Here is a 23,481-nt window from a genome sequence, read left to right as displayed (position 1 = left end):
CATTTATTTATGGAAATATGTAGTCGCTGCTGGACTTGCTTTTTGTTGGTGGTTCTGATTCCTCCCTAACTGTCAGGCCAAGGCCTGTAGGCGACGCTGTGCGAGCGAGGAGCGGCTGGCGGCGGAGCCGGCTCCGGGCCGGGCGTCCAGGTGTGGGTGGAGCCGAGCGCGGGGGCCGCGGGCTGGCTGGGGCCGGCGGACTTCGGACGTTTTCCTCCGTTGAAAACACTGAGGCACTGGACGAGGCTGGAGTACAACCTGTGATTATACGTACCCTACCGTACCCGTTGTAGTCTTATTGTAAAACAAGAAGTAACCTCATCGTGCCTCAGATCTCTGTTCTGTTTATTTGTGTAGATGAAAAGGGGCTATTCAGGTAAAAAGTGCAGTAGGTAAGCGGGTTTTAAACAGGACGAAATTTGTCATCTCAGCGAATCCAGTTAAGTCAAGTTAATTGTGTTTATAGATGTCAATACGCCTAAAGTCGGGGAAGCTTGCCTACACGTTAGCCTTTGCCTCCGAAGTCAAGGAGGGGACTGAGATCTTCTGCTCCTTTGCCTTAGTCACTGTCGTGGCTTCCCTTCTCGTCCGCGGATGCCTAACTGCCAAAGCCTTGACCTCCGCCGGGAGGGGCCTGCCCTGGGGGGGGGGGGGCTCTGCTGTTGTCTCTGCGGGGGGTCACTTTCCCAAGCATCCAGAGGGCTCTCATCTTCAGGGTTCTGCTCAAATGTCATCTCCGGGGCCATGGTTTAAAGGGCAGCTTTCCCTGCCTCCTTTCTCGCTTTATCCTTCAGATACTACGGATCTTTCTTGCTTGTCTTATTCTCTTTCCCCGGTAGATGGTTAAACTCCAGGAGGACAGGAGGTTTTATTTTTCTCCGCTGGTATTATGTTCAGCGGCTAGAATGATGCCACACGATAGATGCTCTTGATACCCTTCTCCCTTATTTCTGCGTTCTATCCTGTAATAAGTACTTACGCTGTAGAGAAGTTTATGAAAGATGGTGAAAACTGGAAACAATATTTAGGCAGAAAAATGGAAGCTTATTACAGAGTTCTGGAAAAAAGTGATCGCTTCTACCGCTACAGCACCAGGAGCCCACAAATGTGATCATTATTTGATTTTAGGTCTTTGTAAATAGGCATGCTAGAGAACCGTGTTTAGGAGATCCTGTGATCATATCTGTAGTGTGCTAATTCAATTTACTGTGTTTCCTGGGTCTCACAAACTGCATTGTTCATCCTGCCACCTTTTTTGGAAAATACATACTATTTTCACTGAACTGAAGTTTGAGAATTTGGTTGGCTCGGCCCAAATCCAGCACTACTGGAAAAGTTCATTCAGCAAGTCTTTTATTGGGCATAAAATGTTTGCCAGGCACAGTGATTCAAAAGGTGTGTACTTCTGAGGCTAGGAGACCTTATATAAAGATCAGACATGGCTACTACTTATGTTTTCAAATAAAGCAAAAGCTAGAGATTTATTTTTAGTTTCTTCAAAAGAAAAGGTTCAGTGAAAGCGGAGGTCAGATATTTAAATATACCATTTGGTTTGCTGTTTGTTTATAGTTACTTACCTGTTGGCACCTGGAATAGCAATATAATAATTGAAAATGATTTTTTTAAAACTATAAAATGTGAGAAACTCTATTTCATAGTAGCTAGAAAACCAAGCTTTTTAAATTGAAATAAGTAAATATACTAGTAACTAGAAGCTATATATAAGTGTCTGGTTATGCTGTTAGAAATTTTCATGTTTCATTTACTGATTTTTTTGGAGAATTGACAAGACAACCTGGGCAGCTATTTTACAAGTATTAATACATCAATTAAACATTGTTATATTCTTCTAATAGTCTATTCATTATAGGTTTACCCGTTAATTTTAAGAATAGCTTTAAGTAATATACAAGTAACTCAGAATCTGTTTTTCAGTTTCAAAATACAATTACAGTTTGCTTATGGAAGCACAATTACTTTTCTGTATATTTTCATAATGTTACTGATGAACTAATAATTTTGCATGTCTAGGGAACAGTGGTTGATAAACTTACATGGTACAAAGTCTTGACATTATTTTAACATTCAATCTAAAGTTTTAATTTAAAATCTTATTGTTTTTTGTTTCTTCCCTCACACATTTAAATATACTGGTATGAACTTATTTGGTGCTAATCAACCTTATGCTAGGCCCCTGATATAAAATAATGAATGAAAACTGACATGGTCATTGCCTTTGAGGGTTTTTTGTGTGTATTTATGTGTGATATATGTATATGTAAGTATGGTGTGTGTATATATATATATATATATATATATATATATATATCACACATAAATATATATATATATATAATTTATATACTTTTTATACAAAATTTTTCTAGATATTAGAATGGAAAAAATTGTTTCAGTGCCTATCAATATTTCCTGTCAAATCAACTAGTATTTTGCTTGCCTTAATTTAGGTATCCAAGTTGAATTCTTATAAATAATAGTGATTTCTTGATTTAATTGTCTTTTTTTCATTTTTACTTATTTATTTCTTCCTAATACCATCAGTTTGTTTAATTTTTATATTTTTCAGTCTTTTATGTCCAAAATCACTTCATTTTGGGTGGCCTTATATTTCACTGTTATATCCTTGTCAATTTTAGTTTGGAAGGTAACTTGATATTTAATCTGATCTAATATTGTCTCCTTGCTTTAAGAAATAAGTTGTATGGCTCAGTTTTATTTGTGGTGAATATTCCTGGATATTTTCATATGTATTTTTGATCAATTAATTATAATTTAATTTTTAAAAATTTAAATGAATTTTAAGTATCTGTATTAAATGAATTTAACTATCTGTATTAAATGTCATTACCAAAAATTGACACAACTGACAAATTATGAATTATTATTTTTCTGAATAATATTCAAGATAAATGCAATTTGATATGAAGTGATAGGGATAAAAAAAATTTAGAAAATCGTGTATTTTTTGCCTGCCAGTTACCCTTTGTTAGTGATAAAATTATCTCTAACAGGAATAAATTTTAAAAATTGAGGAAAGGCAAAAGATTATATATGTTTTAGAGATTAGACTCCTAAATTATTTCATATTTAGGATAATTAAATTACTTTCAAGTAATTTGATGAAGAGTTAATTCAGGATGCAGATTTTGAGGGCAGACTATAGAAATATCCAATGACTTAAATGTTTCATGTTTTTTAAAAATTAAGTACCTTAATCAATTTGTGGTAGTATTTGAGACTTATTTAATGTGTTTATCTATTTGTTTGGATTATATTAATTTTTCTCCCATGAATGTCTTCAGTTCATCTTGGTCTTCTATTCTGGCCTCTACTCTGGTCTTAAAGAATAAGCTTTGGCTGGGTGGTGTGGCATAGACCTGTAATCCCAGTGGCTCCAGAGACTGAGGCAGGAGGATCACACTTTCGAAGTCAGCCTCAGCAACTTCAGTGAGGCCCTAAGCAACTTAGTGAAACCCTGTCTCAAAATAAAAAATAAAAAGGCTGGGGATGTGACTCAATGGTTAAGCACCCTGGGTTGAACCCCAAGTACCCCCTCAAAAAAAAGTTTTGTCCTTTCATTAATCTTTCTCTATGGGTTTTATTATCTATCTATACCTTATGTTTCTAAAAGTGACCAGTTACATGTTATACTCCATGTTTCACTGAACAATGCTATAGGGTAGGGCCCTTTAAAATGCATCTCTGAAATACAATTTCAACATGAAGTTATTTAAACTGCCCCTTTGCATAGATTAGTTTGTAGTCAAAAAGTGTCTGCCCTAGACTAGTGTTTTAAACTATTGGTCATGAACCATAATATAACATGAAAGTAATTTAGAGGGTTGTGACTAGCATTTTTTATTTAAAATACAAAAAAGAAAAGAGTACCTCAAAGATGGTAAAAGTATGTTTTAATAAACATTTTGTGTGTGTTTGCTGCCTAGTAAAAAGGATTTCTTACACTGGGTTAAAGGCAAAAAAAAAAAAGGAAATTTTTATTTTTGTTAATTTCAGTAGTTCATGTTTTTTACAGTTTAGTTTCTACACTTCATGTCTTTCTTTATTCATTCCCCTTAGAAAATGGAAAAAGAGGAATGTTAGAAATTTCTGATTGAAATCAGACATGAATTTTAGAGGAAGCACTATGATATTTTAGTGATTTGATACTGGTTTCAGAAAGATGATCTTAAGATAAAGAGTAGGAAATAAAATTAGGTTGTTAAAATGCCAAATATAGTTGGATTCTAAGGAGGAATTTTTTTTCTAGTGTATCTACATTTGGTGTTAGATTTTTGACTTATTTATCTGTTGTAGATTTTCTAATCTAACATTTCTGATACAGCAAAATAATAAATGTGAGGCAAAAGATATTTTTATTTCATCCCAGCTTTCCTTTAAATTTAAAACAAGTGTTTATTAATCACAGAGCAAAGCAAATTGCCATCTTGGAATGAAAAAAAAAAATCTTACCAAAAAGAATAAAAGAAGGATTTTGTTATATTGAAATGTTCTGACATTACTATCACCTTTTTTTTTTCTATGTGTAGATTTCAGTATTGTGCATTTTATTTAAAAGCATTAATAAGAATTTTGTTTTTCGGACATGATGCCAGGTCCCTTTAAGTGATAAGTCCTAGGATGGTTAAAACCTTAGCTAGATAAAAATTACTAGAGAGTTAGCGAAAGAACTTCTAATTCAATTATTGAGCCAAATTTTCATAGATGCAATACATAACCTATTAAACTTTGAAACAAATATATTACTGACCAGCAGGGGGAGTCAAATCAGTCTTTAAAAATGGGAGTAGAAAGGAAAGGAAGACCACATGACTTCCTGTTTTGAATTAACTGTTGTAGCAGCTGTTTTCTTTGAGTTTAGTCTAACAAAAAGCAAGGAAGGAGAGAAAGCCTACCAATGTATCAAATGTGGATGGGGTGACAATTCTAAGCAAGGAGAGACTGGCTGCCAATATATCATGTGGATAAAGTGGTAATTTTAAATGTCAAAATTACCTGTAGAAAGCAAATTGAAAAAATATACTTGTGCTCAAATTAAGGACAGACCATAGAAGAATCTTTGCAATGAAAGAAAGTTCTTTTAAAACCAGATGATGAAAACTGAACAAGTAAAATACGCAAACATTAAGGTACTGATTTTCTTCCTTTGGATGGTGAAATGTGAATTAGAACAAAACAAAAGCTCCTGATCATTAAGCAAAGAAACTCAAATAGAAATTTGAAACTGGGAATGTGTCAGTATAATAATCTAAGATAGAAAAACAGAAAACAATGACAGTCATGATGAACTGCAACCCAGATGTAACGTGAACATTCTTAGTAATTATATATTTATTTAAAGCTGAAATTGGATTCTTTAAAGGCATGTTTAAAAATAAAGTATGTACAAATAAATAGATTGAACTTATGTTAGAGTTATATGCACTTAATCTAAGAAACATGGGATATGTTTTGGTAGAAAAGTGTTACAGTGAAGTAAAATAATGATGTTTCACTATAAAATAGAGAATAGAATTGTTTCCACTACCCTTTATAACCATTGCAAAGAATGTAACACCTTTTTGTGTGAAAAATATTTAGAGGAATACAGTAGCTAACTTCACTGTTAGTTTATTTATTATCTTCTGGGAGCCTCAGAATGCCTCAGAGAATGGATTAAATGAATAGAGATGATCTCTTTATGATTATTTGAAGTTTCTAAAAAAACCTGGGTGTTAGCTAACATTTGTCAAAATAAAATTAAATACCCAAGCATTTTTTAGTTAAATTAATAAACAGAATTATAGTAGCCTAGTCCTTAGTCATTACAAGGTTTATGGAAACACTGTCCAAATCAGGACAAAGGATCCAGGCAAGCTTTAGCCATATATATATGTATGTATGTATGTATTTTTTTAACTTATGTTTATTCATTCCAAAAATCTATTTCTTGAGTACTTAATATTTTCATAAGACATGAAGCATATCTTCATTATGAACTAGACAAAATTAAGTCTTTTTGAAAGATTTAATTTCATTGATATGTGACCAGTCATACAAATTCAATATGCAATCACTAACTCTAAGTAAATGGTACTTAGAAGCAAATCATTAAGTAGTGTACTAGAAGGTATACAATAAACCTCTGGCAGGTCAGTTCTTTTATAATGCTATGTTATAATGTACTGATGTTATTTTACATATTGGCATCTGGTGTCAAGTCAGTTCTAATCATGGCAGTGATATCTAAAACAAATTCATCTCATATCGGTCCTAAAGTAATTTTATTGCCCAAAACGCAAATAAACAAGTATTCCTACTTCTATTTATATGCTTCCATTAAATATAAGTTGTGATGAATGCAGGCTATTAGGATTCTATGAACAGCCTGAGCTTTTAAAATTATATTTTAATTTTGTTAATGTTTTCATATGTGGAAAAAATAGTTACTAATGATCTTTTAAAAATCATCTGAATAAAGTTGCAATAGTGTTACCAAGAACCATTTCCTTTTTGATATGTGCAGGTTAATGCATATTAAAGTCTATTAAAAACTAATAATTTTGTCACTGAAGTAAAAATTCCAGAATCTAAAGCATATAGTAAATAGTTCTGTTTTATCTAGATTCTATTTAACAATCTAAGACTGACTATATCAATAAATTTACAGCCAAAGGAAAGAAAAGAGCTCAATCCTTATAGCTCATACCTCTCCAGAGAAAGGAATAGTTACATTAGGAAAGCATCATCCAGTGAACAAAATCATGTCTGAGTAAAGAATTTCTCTACCCCTAACAAATTTAATATAAAAGTTTAGTCAGAAATTTGTACTCACACACAAACACTGTTTTAAATATTGTTCTTTATATATTTCTCTTTGAAAAGAAAAAAAAAAACAGTACAAAGGGGATGGGGATATTAGCTAGCTCAATTGATAGTGTTTCCCTCGAATGCACAAACCCCTGGGTTCAATCTCATTACCACCAAATAACAATAATAATTAATTAATTTTTTAAAAAAACAGCACAAACCCCCAAATGTCTTTAGTAGTTATCTTTCTGATTTATCAACTGTCTTACACTGTTGAATTCCATAGTTTCTAAACCACCTCTCTGGTATAACTTCGTATTGCCTTCTTTCTAATTCTAACATCAGTATTAGCCTTCTTCAATACATTCAGATAATTCCTTGAGATCACAGCTAAGCAAACAAACTTTTGCTTGACTGAAGATAAGTGGCTTTTACTATGAATTTGGAGGAGCCACAGTAGTATTTGACAATACTTTATAAATGTGAAAGTGTTTTTAATTTAAAGAACTTTCTGCACATCATACAGGCTTTCTGTAAAAATTTTTGTCTGTTTCGGCTAGTAGTTTAAACTTGATAGTTCCTTATCTGTAGTCACATTAAATCTTCTGGGTTTTAAATCTGCCTACAATATTGCTGTGAAACCTCTCTTTAAGGAATGCTTACCAGAAAACTAGTTTGAAAGCTATGTTGACCATGATATCACTATTCAATATGAAAAAATGTCCCTGAATAAATAAGTGTTTAATTTCCCTAATGAAAATTTGAATTTGTGTATCTACAGTAACTATAGATCATTCATTTATCAAGTATGTCCTACACCCGTGTCCTGGAAACAGTGAATATAAAATGAATAACCTGGTCTTTTTCCTCATATAGCTCATAACCCAGAAAACTAGATCAGATGAATTTAAAACAGATAAACAATATTTGTATTAAAAGTGTTGTGAAAGTACCAAAGACACATGGATGTTTTGGAAAAAGTTTCACAAGAAGGATAAAATTTGGGCTGGAGATATAGCTCATCTTGCCTTGCATGCACAGCCCCTGGGTTCAATCCCCAGCACCACACACACACACACACACACCAAAAAAAAAGTAAAATTTGGACATTAAAGATAAATAATTTTCTAGTTTAGGGAGGAAAGAAACCAGCCATTCAAAAGAGGGGGAGGAATATATAAAAACTTACAGTTACACTAGAAAGTTTGTTTTATTCATAATCTGAAAAATCTCAATAGAATGTAGAGGCTGGTACTGGTATTCCAGTCTAAAAAGAGCTTGGATTTTACTCCACACAGGTAAATATGAAAAATTTGCATTTTAGAATACCTCTGCAAGTTAACACTAAAAAAGTACTATTACATTGCAATAAAGTATCTAGTGATGTATGGTGAACCTGGAAATTGTATTCAGTTCAAAAATATGTATCCAGCTGTTAAAAATTTTCATACTCTTTGACATAATACTTATAACTTTTGATGTGGCTATATTGCTTTTGTAATTTCAATTAAAATCGAAAGAAACAGGCAGCTGTGTGAAGGAATGACAATGTGAAAAAGGATGGAGAAGGATGAATCAAAATAAATGTAATTGTTCAAGTCAGGTGCAAAAAAATGATGAAGGAGGAATTAGAAAACTATTCAAATGAGATTTGAGGACTTGGCTATGGAAACAGGGCTGGCGAGAAGAGGGTGAATTTGAAAGATAAAGTATAAAATACTTGAAGCAATGAATACATAAGGTCAGAGAAAGGATGGGAATCAAGTACTACTGACAAATCGGGCTTAGTTCTCTAGATGGACACTGGTGCCATTAAAGTGAAATAAAGAGATTTTAAAAGCATAGGCTGAAAGCAGAGAGGGTTAAGAATAATTTGGGGTAAGTTAAATTTGAGAAGCCTGTTGACTCCCAGTTAGAAATGTGTGGTCAAGGGGCTGGGGATGTGGCTCAAGCGGTAGCGCGCTCCCCTGGCATGCGTGCGGCCCGGGTTCGATCCTCAGCACCACATACAAACAAAGATGTTGTGTCCGCCGATTACTAAAAAAATAAATATTAAAAAATTCTCTCTCTCTCTCTCTCTCTCCCCTCTCTCACTCTATCTTTAAAAAAAAAATGTGTGGTCAAGTAGAAATATGTGTGGATATTAAAGAAATGTAGCTAGGGGAGTCATCTTCATATAGGTAATAATTAAAGTCAGAGTTGAATCCAGGGGACATTTATAAAATGAGAAAGAGTCAAAGAATTCTAAGGAGCATTAAGGAAAACACAAGCTACCTAAGTTTTTTCTGTTGTATAATAGTCTACTACTGTCTCCCTAAAACATTCAAGAAAACCTTTTTTATTTACAAGATGTATTTAGTCAAAACAGAACTCAGCTCTAGAATCAACCTATAAAAATATTATCTAATTCTGGGAGTTATTATTACCCATCTTAATTTACTATGTCTTTTGTATTTTACTTGAAAGTGGGAGAATAGGAAAACAACTTGTTTTCCTAAAAGAATAAGAGAAAAGGTAATGACATTTTTAAGAAGCAAATTCTTGTTAAACAATACTTTTAACATTGAGTTACAGCTTCTAAGCTTTCCAAGTTGTTGTTTATTGTAGCCCCAGGGGCCAACTCCAATCCAATCCAGGCATCTACAGGACTATTCCTGCAGCTTCACTTTTATCATTACTCCTTAACCCCTTCTCTCTCTTACTACCAGCCCTCTTATAATATCTAGCCAGTCACCATTGGTTTCCACTGTTCCCACACATTTTGATTCCTCTAAATCTCATGATCTTGATTGTTCCTGTCACTTAATGGTAAGATAGAAACTACCGTGAAAGAGTGGAAGTGAAGATTATGCCATACTTCTGAGGTTTTCATGTTTTTCAGTAGGGAATCACAACAGTCAAAAAGGGCTATGTATATTTTAAATCAACAATAATGGTATTGTAGTCTGTTAGCTATTCAAAAGTGTTTAGTTCTATAGACTTACAAAGCAGTGTCCAAATAATCAGCTTTGTTAATATAAAGGTGCCAAATTATGGGACAAGTACTCTCCAATTAATTTCAAAGTTAGAATACTTTTATATATAACTGCTCAAGAACCAAGAGCTGTTGTTTAATAGGTGGTACTAGGACAACTAGATAGCCACATGCAAAAGACTAGGACCCTACTTCATACCATTTGCAAAAATAAAGATGGATCAATGGCCTATGTATAAAAGCAAACCCTATAAATATATCCATAAGAAGATATGGAGGGGTTGTAACTCAGTGGTAGAGTGCTTGCCTCACATGTGTGAGGTGCTGGATTCAATTCTCAGCCCCACATAAAAATAAATAGAAGTAAAGATATTGTGTTCATCTACAACTAAAAAAAAAAAAAAAAAAAGAGGAAGAAAACATGGAGGTAGGCTAGGCACAGTGACTCAGGCCTGTAATTCCAGCCACTCAGAAAGCTGAAGCAGGAAAATTGAAAGTTCGAGGCTAGCCTCATCAAATTAGCGAGACCCTACCTCCAAAAAAAAAAAAAAAAAAAAGGACTGGGGATGCAGCTCATGGTAAAGCACCCCTGGGTTCAATTCCCCCCAGTACTAAACCACTCTGCCACCCATCCCTAACTCATCATGGAGTTAAGTCCTTGAATTTAGTAAAGGATTCTTTCTTTTCCTTTTTCCTCCCCCTCCCCCCCCACCATGCTGGGGATTGAATCCAATAGTATTCTACTACTAAGTTACACCCCCAGCCTTTTAATTGTTTTTACTTTATTTTGAGACAGGGTCTTGTTGAGTTGCCCAGGCTAGCCTTGAACTTGCAATCCCCCTGAGTAGCTAGTGAAAGATTCTTAGATGTGAAAACAAAAGCACCAGCTTCTAAAAGAAAATCTGCTAGGAGCCACTAATGCCGCAGTCTTGGCTGGGCACAAAATCACGAGCCACTCAAGCAGGAACAAAAACTTTATTTTGAAAAAGCCGCTAACACTCTCAGCGCCAGCAAGTCAAAAACCGGTCCTCCCACGAGGGTGTCCGACCGGAACCGCGCGTCCCGGAACCCCCCCCCCCCCCCCCCCCGTCTCCCCCGACCTCCTCCGGAATTCCCTCCTACTATCCTTCCCCAACCAATGGGAACTCTCCAGCAGTCCCGTAAAGTCCCGTAACTTGAGTCCGGTAGCAGGCCAAGGTGAACAGCGGGAGTCCAGTTTGCATATGAATGTAAATTTTAACATAATCATCTCAGTGGCTAGCTGGCGTCACTTTACAACCAAAGGTGCCATACATCGTATATATGCTTGTGGCTCCTAGCAAAAATCAACCTACAAACTGGACTTCATCAAAAGTTAAAACATTTGTGCTTCAAGAGATACCATGAAGAGAAAAGTGAAAGTGAAAAAAACCTAAGGAATAAGAAAAATAACTGATATGAGATCTGCATCTACTGTAATGAATTTTTAAACTCAATAATAACTAACAAAGAATAATGAGTAGACATTTTCCAAAGAAGAAACACAAATGGCCAATAAACACATGAAAAGATGTTTAACATCATTGTCACAAGGGAAATGGAAATCAAAACCACAAGGGACTACCACTTCATACCCACTACAATAGCCAAAAGTCAGATAACACATATTGGCAAAGAAGAAGAGAAATTGGAGCTCTCATATACTGTTGATAGGAATGGAAAATTGTATTGCTACTTTGGAAAACAGCCTGGCAGTTCCTCAAATCATTAAACATCTAGTTACCACATGACCCAGAAGTTCTAGGTATACATTCAAGAGAAATAAAAACATGTTCACACAGAAATTTGTGCACAAATGATTATTGCAGTATTCAGAATCACCAGAAGATGAAAACAACCCAAATGTTTTGTTTTTTTTTTAAGAGAGTGAGAGAGGAGAGAGAGAGAATTTTTTTTTTAATATTTTTTTTTTTTTTAGTTTTCGGCGGACACAACATCTTTGTATGTGGTGCTGAGGATCGAACCTGGGCCGCATGCATGCCAGGCCAGCGCGCTACCGCTTGAGCCACATCCCCAGCCCAACCCAAATGTTTATCAACAGACAAATACATAAATTAAAATGTGACATATACATATCATGGTATATTGTTTGACCACAAGAAAACAATTAAGTACTGATATGTGCTGCAACATGAATGAATCTGAAAGAAAAGTGGAAGAAGCCAGTCATAAAAATCATATATTCTATGATTGCACTCATATGAACTGGTAGAAGAGATCTGTATAAATGGAAAGGGAATTCTATACAGGCAGAAAGTAGATTAGTGGTTGCTTAAAGCAGAGGTGTATGCACTCTTTTTGAAATTATGAAAATGTTCTAAAATTGACTGTTGATGGTTGTTATACTAAAAACCAGTGACTTGTATACCTTTAATGAGTAAATTGTACAGTATGTGAATTATGTTTCAATAAAGCTGTTATTGAACAAAACTGGAACTATGTATAGACAGAACCCATCTTAATTCCCAATCCAGGTTTACATTACCGAAAGTGGCTCTTAGATTTGATTTCCATAGTTCAAGAAAGAGAATATATATTAAAAGAGTTGGTAGACTAAAATATTGCAAGAATTTGGCCAAAGACCCAGACATTTCAGAATAGTAATGTGTGTTATGTATATTCATCTTAAAAATTTCAGGGATACTATGGGTTTTTGTTGAGCATAGTTTGCTTTTAGCTTAATCAGCCGCTCTTGAAGTAGAGTCACATTGACAAGGCAGATGCTTAGAAAATTCAAACACATCACTCTAAAGTCAGCTGCAAAAACTTAAAGTATAATTCATGCTAATGAAAATTTGTAAATTTCTTTTGAAATTTGGATTTTATTTCTACCAAATAGCTCAGCAATTCTTTAAATTCTGTGATTGCAGTTAGCACTGGGCAGTGCTGGCATTGGACATGAATGCACATGCCAAGTAACAACTACCCACTACCCACGTTCTGGTTTAAATATTAATAACTGTAGTTCTTTCACAAACTCATCAGTTCTCTTTACTTATTTCTCTGCAGTCTCAAGTTCAGTAATGAATATATTTTGCTTGCAACATCAAACAGAAAATATAATCATGCTATATTTGGGCTTAAACAATTTTGGGTCCTTGCCCAAAAGTTTTAGATCTAAAGTATCATCAGTGTAGCATTCTTCAACATTTCCACAATCTAGTCATCTTACATCAATAAAATAAACTAAATCCAATGCAGTTAATATAGCACAATAACAACAGTAACAAAATACTTAGAATAATCCTAACAAGAAATGTGTGGAATCTATATAAAGAAATGTATAAAACTTCATACTGAGAGCTTAAAAAAAAAAAAAAAGAAGAAGAAAACTGTTTTCAGATTAAAATTATTATTATTATTTTTTAAATGATTCTAGGGCTGGGGATGTGGCTCAAGCGGTAGCATGCTCGCCTGGCATGCGTGCCGCTTGGGTTAGATCCTCAGCACCACATACAAACAAAGGTATTATGTGCGCCGAAAACTAAAAAATAAAAATAAAAATAAATATTAATAAAATAAAAAAATGATTCTAAATTAATATTGAATAACAGGTGAAAATGGACAAAAGATTTTTCAAAATAAGAATTATGGGTAGAGAGGATTTGTCTCTCCAACTATTAAAACACATTGTAAAGCTAAAATAATTGTAACATAACTGTCACACTGATTTACTAACAGTTGGAAGAAACTACAAAGTGTCATAGCCAAAGAACAGGAATAGATTATTTAACATATGATAGTGGGAAATGGCTTTTTGTAAAATCCAGTTTTGTTCAAGCCAAAAACCTAGAAGTCTTCTTTAATGTATCATGCCATCTATCCACCACCAATTCAATCAGTCATCAAGTCTTTTTGTATGTGTATTTGTGTGGTGCTGGGGATTGAACCTAGGGCCTCAAGAATGTCAAGCCAGGACTCTACCACCAAGTTACCTTCCCAGGGTTTGTTTTGTCTTGTCAATATCTATAGAAGCTGTCCACTTAATCTTGGTCCTCAAAAATACTAACTTGGGCATTGGTTGTTATTGTTCACTGAAATAAATTTCAGTAGAAGTTCTAAATTGTTTAATGTAAAAATAAAATTAATCATTTAAAATTACAGGTTATTAGGGTAAATTAATAGAACTCAAGATATGAACTGACTTTTCAAAAAGTATTTTGGAGGAACTCATAGGAAAATAATGTACTACTTATATCAGAAATAAAAAAGTTAAATGTTTACCAATTGAATGTTTTATAAAAATATCATATTTTAAAATATTAAATTATAGGAGAATAAGCACATAACATAGTATAAAAAATCAAAAAGAAGTAATATACTGTAATGCCAATTTTGTCACTAAAATTGGTTAGAAAGAACTACACCAAAATGTTATCTCAGGCAAGTGGGCTTAAAAGTAATTTTCTTCTCATAAGTTCTTTATGTATCCAAACATTATATAGTTGACCAAGACCAAACAAACAAAATATACACACTTTTTAAATTACTAAAGAATTTCTCTGAAATATCGCTGAGTCTAGACAGATCATTTCATTGAAGTAATATAGAATGAGAAATTTCTAGATTTTATAAACTAATCAGAACTTAAAAGTGATTAAAATTATCTAGCTCATTTTAGTAGACTAATAGAATCCTGAGACTAAAAATATAACCAAAAAAATTCTTAAATGGAAACTAAATACTCTGTCAATAATAATTTAAAGAATCTACCCTAATAATTGATGTTCTTAGCACTGAAAAGATGTGAACCCATCAATATACATTATATGAATCAGAAAACATAGGATGATCTCAACAGATGCCCAATAGGTATTTATCAATACCCATTCCACGTAAATTGTCTTGGGAAACAAAAACAGTGGGATGGAAAATTATTCAATAAATGATACTGTAAGAACTAGACATTTGGGAAAAATTTCTTTAGTGTCTCACTTGTCATCTACCAAATCCCATATACTTTAAAGAATTATAGTGAGGGATTCCAACATGGCGGCGGGCGCGGTGCGGAGAGATCAAGTCTCTGACCTCTTCAGCTGTGCGGGCACAGGGAGTCGTAAACAACCTAAATCTGTTTCCTCAGGATCACTAGGCAATGCTGAGCTGACGTGGATCTGGGGCGAACAGTCTGGGCCTCTCAGAACACACACTGAGCCCGGATCGGCTGAATTCAAGCTCCCGTTTGCCTGCTTCCTGAAGACAAACAGCTGTGCCTCAGCACTAATCCATCCGGCTGAAACAACTGGTCAGCCCTTCTCATCCTACGGAGGTAAATGCCTACCGAGCCTTCATAGGTATTGGCCACAGGTTTGAAATGGGGCTTGGGAGAGACAGTAAGGACCCACCCGTTGCATTGGTCGCCCGGCAAAGGGAAACGAACTGTCGCCATTTGCAAGAGATACCACCATGGCAGAGAACTGACGTCATCAGACTGCGGCGGAGGAGATAACTTCATTGAAACCTGCGGCTACAGGTGTGTAATTCCCTAGCCTTCCCTCTCCACACATTGGGGAAACCTTAAGGGCCCCTCCCAGCTCTCCCGTGAGCACGATAGCCAGCCCGAGGGAATCAGAGGTGGCGCAGGACCCGCGGCGCGGAAGTACCGCTCCCACCAGGGCTGACTGCTGAGGCCTCTTGCACCAGCTACCGGGGGCGTGGCTACCGGAGGGCAAGTAAAATTTGCTGAGGATTCTCAGCCCCAAGCTCTAAAAACTTAGGGTCTGAGGGAATGGCAAACTGGAAGAGTGTGCCCAGTCGTTCATGAAAACAGGGCTCCCGGGAGCAGCAGACCTGGCGTGTAGCCAGTATTGTGGTGAGCGGCACCCGTGAGAGGGGCCTGGCTAGAGTAAAAGTGGGAAGTGACTAGACACAAGAGGAGGCCCTAGGCACTCAGGATTGGAGACTCGCCCAGTCTGGGAGGAGCTGCTGCACAGTGATTGATTCCCGCGTATTGACAGGAGAATCTTGGCCTGGAGGGCACAGCGCCACCTACTGGAAGAGAAGTTAATCAAACTCTAAGACTGCATTTATTACTTTTTTTTTCTTTTCTCTTTTTTTTTGATTTGGGTTTTTCTTTCATTTTCATTTTTCTTTCTTGTTGTTTTTTTAAATTTTTTTTACAATTTTTTAAATTTTTTTCTTCTAATTTTAATTTAATTTTTTTTATTATTTTTTTAAATTTTTTTTCTTTTTTTATTTCCTATTTTTTTTCTTCTTTTGTGTTTTAACAAGAAGTAACATGAGCAGCTTCAAAAAGCAAGGAAGAAAAGGAGTACAAGCAATGCAGGACAGCCTAAATATTCAGGAGGACCTAGAGTCATCAGAAAAATGGTCATATAAAGAACTCAAGGAACACCTTAGACAGATGGAATGGAACCTTAAAGAGGATACAAGACAGCAAATTCAAGCAGCGAAAGAATACATTGAGAATGAATTACATAAACAGATAAAAGAAGAAGTTAACCATCTTTATCAGGAGATAGAGATTATAAAAAATAATCAAACAATAATTCTAGAAATGAAGGAAACGATAAACCAAATTAAAAACTCAATTGAGAGTATCACTAACAGAGTGGAGCAAGTAGAAGCCAGAACGTCAGATAATGAAGACAAAATATATCATCTTGAAAAGAGTCTAGCGAACTCAGAAAGGCTGGTAAAAAATCACGAGAAAAACATCCAAGAGTTATGGGATAACATAAAAAAACCAAACTTACGAGTCATCGGGATAGAAGAAGGTACAGAGATTCAAACCAAGGGAATGAGTAACTGCTGAATGAAATAATTACAGAAAACTTTCCAGAAATAAAAACGGAAACAGATATACAAATTGAAGATGCATACAGGACACCGAGCACACAAAATCACAGTAGACCAACGCCAAGACACATTGTTATGAAGATATCCAATATACAGAACAAAGAGAAAATATTAAAAGCTACAAGAGAAAGGAGACAGATTACATTCAGGGGTAAACCAATAAGGTTAACAACGGATTTTTTATCACAGACACTGAAAGCAAGAAGGTCATGGAACAATGTATTTCAAACACTAAAAGACAATGGATGCCAACCAAGAATTCTGTATCCAACAAAATTAAGCTTCAGGTATGACAACGAAATAAAAATCTTTCATGATAAACAAAAGTTAAAAGAATTTGCAGCCAGAAAACCAGCATTGCAAAGCATTTTGAGCAAAACACTACACGAGGAAGAAATGAAAAACAATAACCAAAACCATCAGTGGGAAGTGCCTCAGTAAAGACAGAGGGCGAGGGGAAAGATAATCATGGAGAAACAAACTAAATTTTTTTAAAAAAGGATAAATAATCAAACATGGATGGAAGTACAAACCATATATCAATAGTAACTCTGAATGTTAATGGCTTAAACTCTCCAATAAAGCGACATAGGCTGGTATCATGGATTAAAAAAACAAATCCAACAATATGCTGCCTCCAGGAGACACATCTGATTGGAAAAGACATACACAGGCTGAAGGTGAAAGGATGGGAAAAAATATACCACGCACACGGTCCTCGTAAGCAAGCAGGGGTGGCCATCCTCATATCGAATAAAATCGACTTCAAGACTAAGTTAATCAAAATGGATAAAGAAGGTCATTATATACTGTTAAAAGGAACCATTCACCAACAAGACATAACAATTATCAATATTTATGCACCAAATAATGGTGCTGCGACATCCATAAAACAAATTCTCCTCAAGTTCAAGAATCAAATAGACCACAACACAATAATTATGGGTGACTTCAACACACCTCTCTCACCATTGGACAGATCCTCCAAACAAAAGTTGAATAAAGAAACTATAGAACTCAATATCACAATCAATAACCTAGACTTAACTGACATATATAGAATATATCAACCATCATCAAATGGATATACTTTTTTCTCAGCAGCACATGGATCCTTCTCAAAAATAGACCATATATTATGCCATAGGGCAACCCTCAGTAAATATAAAGGGGTGGAGATAATACCATGCATTTTATCTGATCATAATGGAATGAAACTGGAAATCAATGATAAAAGAAGGAAGGAAAAATCCTACATCACATGGAAAATGAACAATATGTTACTGAATGATCAATGGGTTACAGAAGACATAAAGGAGGAAATCAAAAAATTCTTAGAGATAAATGAAAATACAGACACAACATATCGGAATCTCTGGGACACAATGAAAGCAGTTTTAAGAGGAAAATTCATCGCCTGGTGGTCATTCCTCAAAAAAAGAAAAAACCAACAAATAAATGAGCTCACACTTCATCTCAAAGCCCTAGAAAAGGAAGAGCAAAACAACAGCAAATGTAGCAGAAGGCAAGAAATGATTAAAATCAGAGCAGAAATCAATGAAATTGAAACAAAAGAAACTATTGAAAAAATTGATAAAACTAAAAGTTGGTTCTTTGAAAAAATAAATAAGATCGACAGACATTTAGCCATGCTAACGAAGAGAAGAAGAGAGAGAACTCAAATTACTAACATACGGGATGAAAAAGGTAATATCACAACAGATGCTACAGAAATACAGAAGACAATTAGAAATTATCTTGAAAACCTATATTCCAATAAAATAGAAGATAGTGAAGACATCGATAAATTTCTTAAGTCATATGATTTGCCCAGACTGAGTCAGGAGGATACACACAATTTGAACAGACCAATATCAATGGATGAAATTGAAGAAGCCATCAAAAGACTACCAACCAAGAAAAGCCCAGGACCAGATGGGTATACAGCGGAGTTTTACAAAACCTTTAAAGAAGAATTAATACCAATACTTTTCAAGTTATTTCAGGAAATAGAAAAAGAGGAAGCTCTTTCAAATTCATCCTATGAGGCCAACATCACCCTGATTCCGAAACCAGACAAAGACACCTCAAAGAAAGAAAACTACAGACCAATATCTCTAATGAACCTAGATGCAAAAATCCTCAATAAAATTCTGGTGAATCGAATACAAAAACACATCAAAAAAATTGTGCACCATGATCAAGTAGGATTCATCCCTGGGATGCAAGGATGGTTCAATATACGGAAATCAATAAATGTTATTCACCACATCAATAGACTTAAAGATAAGAACCATATGATCATCTCGATAGACGCAGAGAAAGCATTCGACAAAGTACAGCATCCCTTTATGTTCAAAACATTAGAAAAACTAGGGATAACAGGAACTTACCTTGACATTGTAAAAGCTATCTATGCTAAGCTTCAGGCTAGCATCATTCTGAATGGACAAAAGTTAAAGGCATTCCCTCTAAAATCTGGAACAAGATAGGGATGCCCTCTATCACCACTTCTATTCAATATAGTTCTCGAAACACTGGCCAGAGCAATTAGACAGACGAAAGAAATCAAAGGCATAAAAATAGGAAAAGAAGAACTTAAATTATCACTATTTGCAGATGACATGATTCTATACCTAGAAGACCCAAAAGGGTCTACAAAGAAACTACTAGAACTAATAAATAAATTTAGCAAAGTGGCAGGATATAAAATCAACACACATAAATCAAAGGCATATCTGTATATCAGCGACAAAACTTCTGAAACGGAAATGAGGAAAAACACTCCATTCACAATATCCTCAAAAAAAATAAAATACTTGGGAATCAACCTAACAAAAGAGGTGAAAGATTTATACAATGAAAACTACAGAACCCAAAAGAGAGAAGTAGAAGAAGATATTAGAAGATGGAAAAATATACCCTGTTCATGGATAGGTAGAACTAACATTACCAAAATGGCGATATTACCAAAAGTTCTCTATAGGTTTAACGCAATGCCAATCAAAATCCCAACGGCATTTCTTGTAGAAATAGATAAAGCAATCATGAAATTCATATGGAAAAATAAAAGACCCAGAATAGCAAAAGCAATTCTAAGCAGGAAGTGTGAATCAGGCGGTATAGCGATACCAGATTTCAAACTATATTACAGAGCAATAGTGACAAAAACAGCATGGTACTGGTACCAAAACAGGCGGGTGGACCAATGGTATAGAATAGAGGACACAGAGACTAATCCACAAAGTTACAACTATCTTATATTTGATAAAGGGGCTAAAAGCATGCAATGGAGGAAGGATAGCATCTTCAACAAATGGTGCTGGGAAAACTGGAAATCCATATGCAACAAAATGAAACTGAATCCCTTTCTCTCGCCATGCACAAAAGTTAACTCAAAATGGATCAAGGAGCTTGATATCAAATCAGAGACTCTGTATCTGATAGAAGAAAAAGTTGGCTCCGATCTACATATTGTGGGGTCGGGCTCCAAATTCCTTAACAGGACACCCATAGCACAAGAGTTAATAACAAGAATCAACAAATAGGACTTAATTAAACTTAAAAGTTTTTTCTCAGCAAGAGAAACAATAAGAGAGGTAAATAGGGAGCCTACATCCTGGGAACAAATTTTTACTCCTCACACTTCAGATAGAGCCCTAATATCCAGAGTATACAAAGAACTCAAAAAATTAGACAATAAGATAACAAATAACCCAATCAACAAATGGGCCAAGGACCTGAACAGACACTTCTCAGAGGAGGATATACAATCAATCAACAAGTACATGAAAAAATGCTCACCATCTCTAGCAGTCAGAGAAATGCAAATCCAAACCACCCTAAGATACCATCTCACTCCAGTAAGATTGGCAGCCACTATGAAGTCAAACAACAACAAGTGCTGGCGAGGATGTGGAGAAAAGGGTACACTTGTACATTGCTGGTGGGACTGCAAATTGGTGCGGCCAATTTGGAAAGCAGTTTGGAGATTCCTGGGAAAGCTGGGAATGGAACCACCATTTGACCCTGCTATTGCCCTTCTTGGACTATTCCCTGAAGACCTTAAAAGAGCATGCTACAGGGATACTGCCACATTGATGTTCATAGCAGCACAATTCACAATAGCTAGACTGTGGAACCAACCCAGATGCCCTTCAATAGATGAATGGATAAAAAAAATGTGGCATCTATACACAATGGAGTACTATGCAGCAATAAAAAATGACAAAATCATAGAATTTTCAGGGAAATGGATGGCACTAGAGCAGATTATGCTTAGTGAAGCTAGCCAATCCCTAAAAAACAAATACCAAATGTCTTCTTTGATATAATGAGAGCAACTATGAACAGAGCAGGGAGGAAGAGTAGGAAGAAAAGATTAACATTTAACAGAGACATGAGATGGGAGGGAAAGGGAGAGAAAAGGGAAATTGCATGGAAATGAAGGGAGACCCTCATTGCTATACAAAATTACATATAAGAAGTTGTGAGGGGAATGGGAAAATAAACAAGGAGAGAAATGAATTACAGTAGATGGGGTAGAGAGAGAAGATGGGAGGGGAGGGGAGGGGGGATAGTAGGGGATAGGAAAGGTAGCAGAATACAACAATTACTAATAGGGCATTATGTAAAATTGTGGATGTGTAACCGACGTGATTCTGCAATCTGCATTTGGGGTAAAATTGGGGGTTCATAACCCACTTCAATCTAATGTATGAAATATGATATGTCAAGAGCTTTGTAATGTTGTGAACAACCAATTAAAAAAAAGAAAAAAAAGAATTATAGTAAAAAAATAGTTCAAATCTAAAAGAAAACAAGGAATTTACACCAAATTTTGAATAAATAAGAATTTCATAGCTCCAAAAGTGTGAACATTTTTAAAGTGAAAATATGGATAAACTGTTTCAATATTCACAATTATAGGTCAATGAATCCAGTATTTCTTGGATTAATGATCAATATAATCTAAACTTCAAATGAAAATTCTGTTGTAGTGATATAAGAAAAGCAGACGTTTAAATTAATTGATTAGATCAACAGAGAGTTTCTTCATTTGTTTCTTAGTAGTTGTGTAGGAAATAAACATATATATGTAATAAACATATATATAACTATAACTATATATATACATACATATATATAAATATATATACACACATATATATATTACATTCACGAGTCATGCACTGCATAAAATGTTGTTTTGATCAATGATGGACCACATACATATCAGTGGTTTCATAAGATCATAACAGAGCTGAAAAATTTCTATTGCCTAGTAATTTTACAGCACCTTTTCTGTTTAGATATGCTTAGATATAACATTTACTGGTGTGTTATAACTTTCCACAGTATTCAGTATAGTAACATGCTGTATTGATTTGTAGTCTAGGAGCAATAGGCTCTACATACAGCCTAAAGGCTATAATATCAGGCTAGCTTCGTGTAAATATACTAAGACTGTCTAATGAAGTGTTTATCACAACATGTCTCTGTCATTAAGTGAATCATGACTCTATTAATATACTCTTAATATATTTTACTTTTTTTTTCAAAGTATCTGTTCCCTTAACTATGCTTGTGGTTTCAGCAAAAAACACAGGCTCATCTTTTTTCAGGGAGCTGCTGCTCTGCTCCTCTTCTGACTTAGCGTTGTTAATCTCTACTGCTTGTTTGCTCTGTTCTTTTTCAATTTTTTCTCCAGGCTTTCCAGTGGAAAATCCACATTTTGTTTTATCTGGGTCATCTCCTTCTTAATGGCCTGAAGGTCATCTCCTTTCAACTTTCCAGACTTGGAAGAAGATCCCTGCTGTCCACTCTTAAAATTGAAGCCACTTTGGCACAGCATGTTTCTCCACACACGCTGGCATTTAGAAGGCACTACAGCCCTAGCAATAAAGGAGGAGGAGGAACAGTGCATGCTGGGTAACTCTACATCCCATCATAATAATCCCATTGAAAATCATACTCCATGTCAAAAGAGGAGTCATACCTATCCACTGCAGATTGTTTCATTCCTGCTTTTCCTCTGTTCACTTTTGGCTCTGCAGCCAGAATGGTATCTAAAACTTGGACAGCAATCATTATGCCATTCTCTCCTGTTACAGCAGCCAGGGTGTTTCTCTCATTTACATACTGGACGAAGGCAAAGCCTTATGAACCGAGCAACCCATTTGGAGAAGACTGCCTCTACATCAGACTTCTTGACCACAAGAAGGTTGACATCCCCAATGAATACATGGGAGTTTATACGAGCATGGATCTGTTTTTGTTTGTTTGTTTGTTTGTTTGGTAATACTGCTAGCAATCATGTTTGATGATAAGGTTTCTCACAAAGCCTAAAACAAAAACAAAAAAAAGTGAATATAAAAAAGAAATCTCGGGGCTGGGGATGTGGCTCAAGCGGTAGCGCGCTCCCCTGGCATGCGTGCGGCCCGGGTTCGATCCTCAGCACCACACACCAACAAAGATGTTGTGTCCGCCGAGAACTAAAAAATAAATATTAAAAACTCTCTCTCTCTCTCTCTTTAAGAAAAAATAAAATAAAATAAAAATAAAAATAAAAAAGAAATCTCATAGGAGCAGGGAAGGAGAAGAGGTTTGATTCTGAATCTTCCACAGCCAGTTCCATGTGGGGAGGTCAGCAAGATGGCTGCAACAGCTATCTTCCTCTCTTCACAGAATGATAAATCTTTAACTTTAAAAAGGCACTTGTAAGGGCTGGGATCGTGGCTCAGCGGTAGAGTGCTCCCCTAGCATGTTTGGGGCCCTGGGTTCAATCCTCATGCACCATATATAAATGAATGAAATAAAGG

General features: G+C 35.3%; 1 pseudogene across 1 annotated transcript; it reads right to left on the bottom strand.

The window, feature by feature from the left end:
* Positions 1–7: 7 nt before the first annotated feature.
* LOC308657750 (heterogeneous nuclear ribonucleoprotein C-like 2) lies at positions 8–22,977 on the bottom strand (annotated as a pseudogene). Its single transcript has 3 exons — positions 22,210–22,977; positions 1,578–1,587; positions 8–258 (listed from the first exon to the last, which is right to left on the bottom strand). The product of its transcript is annotated as a heterogeneous nuclear ribonucleoprotein C-like 2 (transcript).
* Between the last annotated feature and the right edge of the window lie 504 nt (positions 22,978–23,481).

The sequence above is a fragment of the Spermophilus citellus genome, assembly GCF_964194105.1.
Source record: "Spermophilus citellus genome assembly, chromosome: 1".
Classification (NCBI taxonomy): domain Eukaryota; kingdom Metazoa; phylum Chordata; class Mammalia; order Rodentia; family Sciuridae; genus Spermophilus; species Spermophilus citellus.
This window is presented reverse-complemented; position numbering and strand designations above follow the sequence as displayed.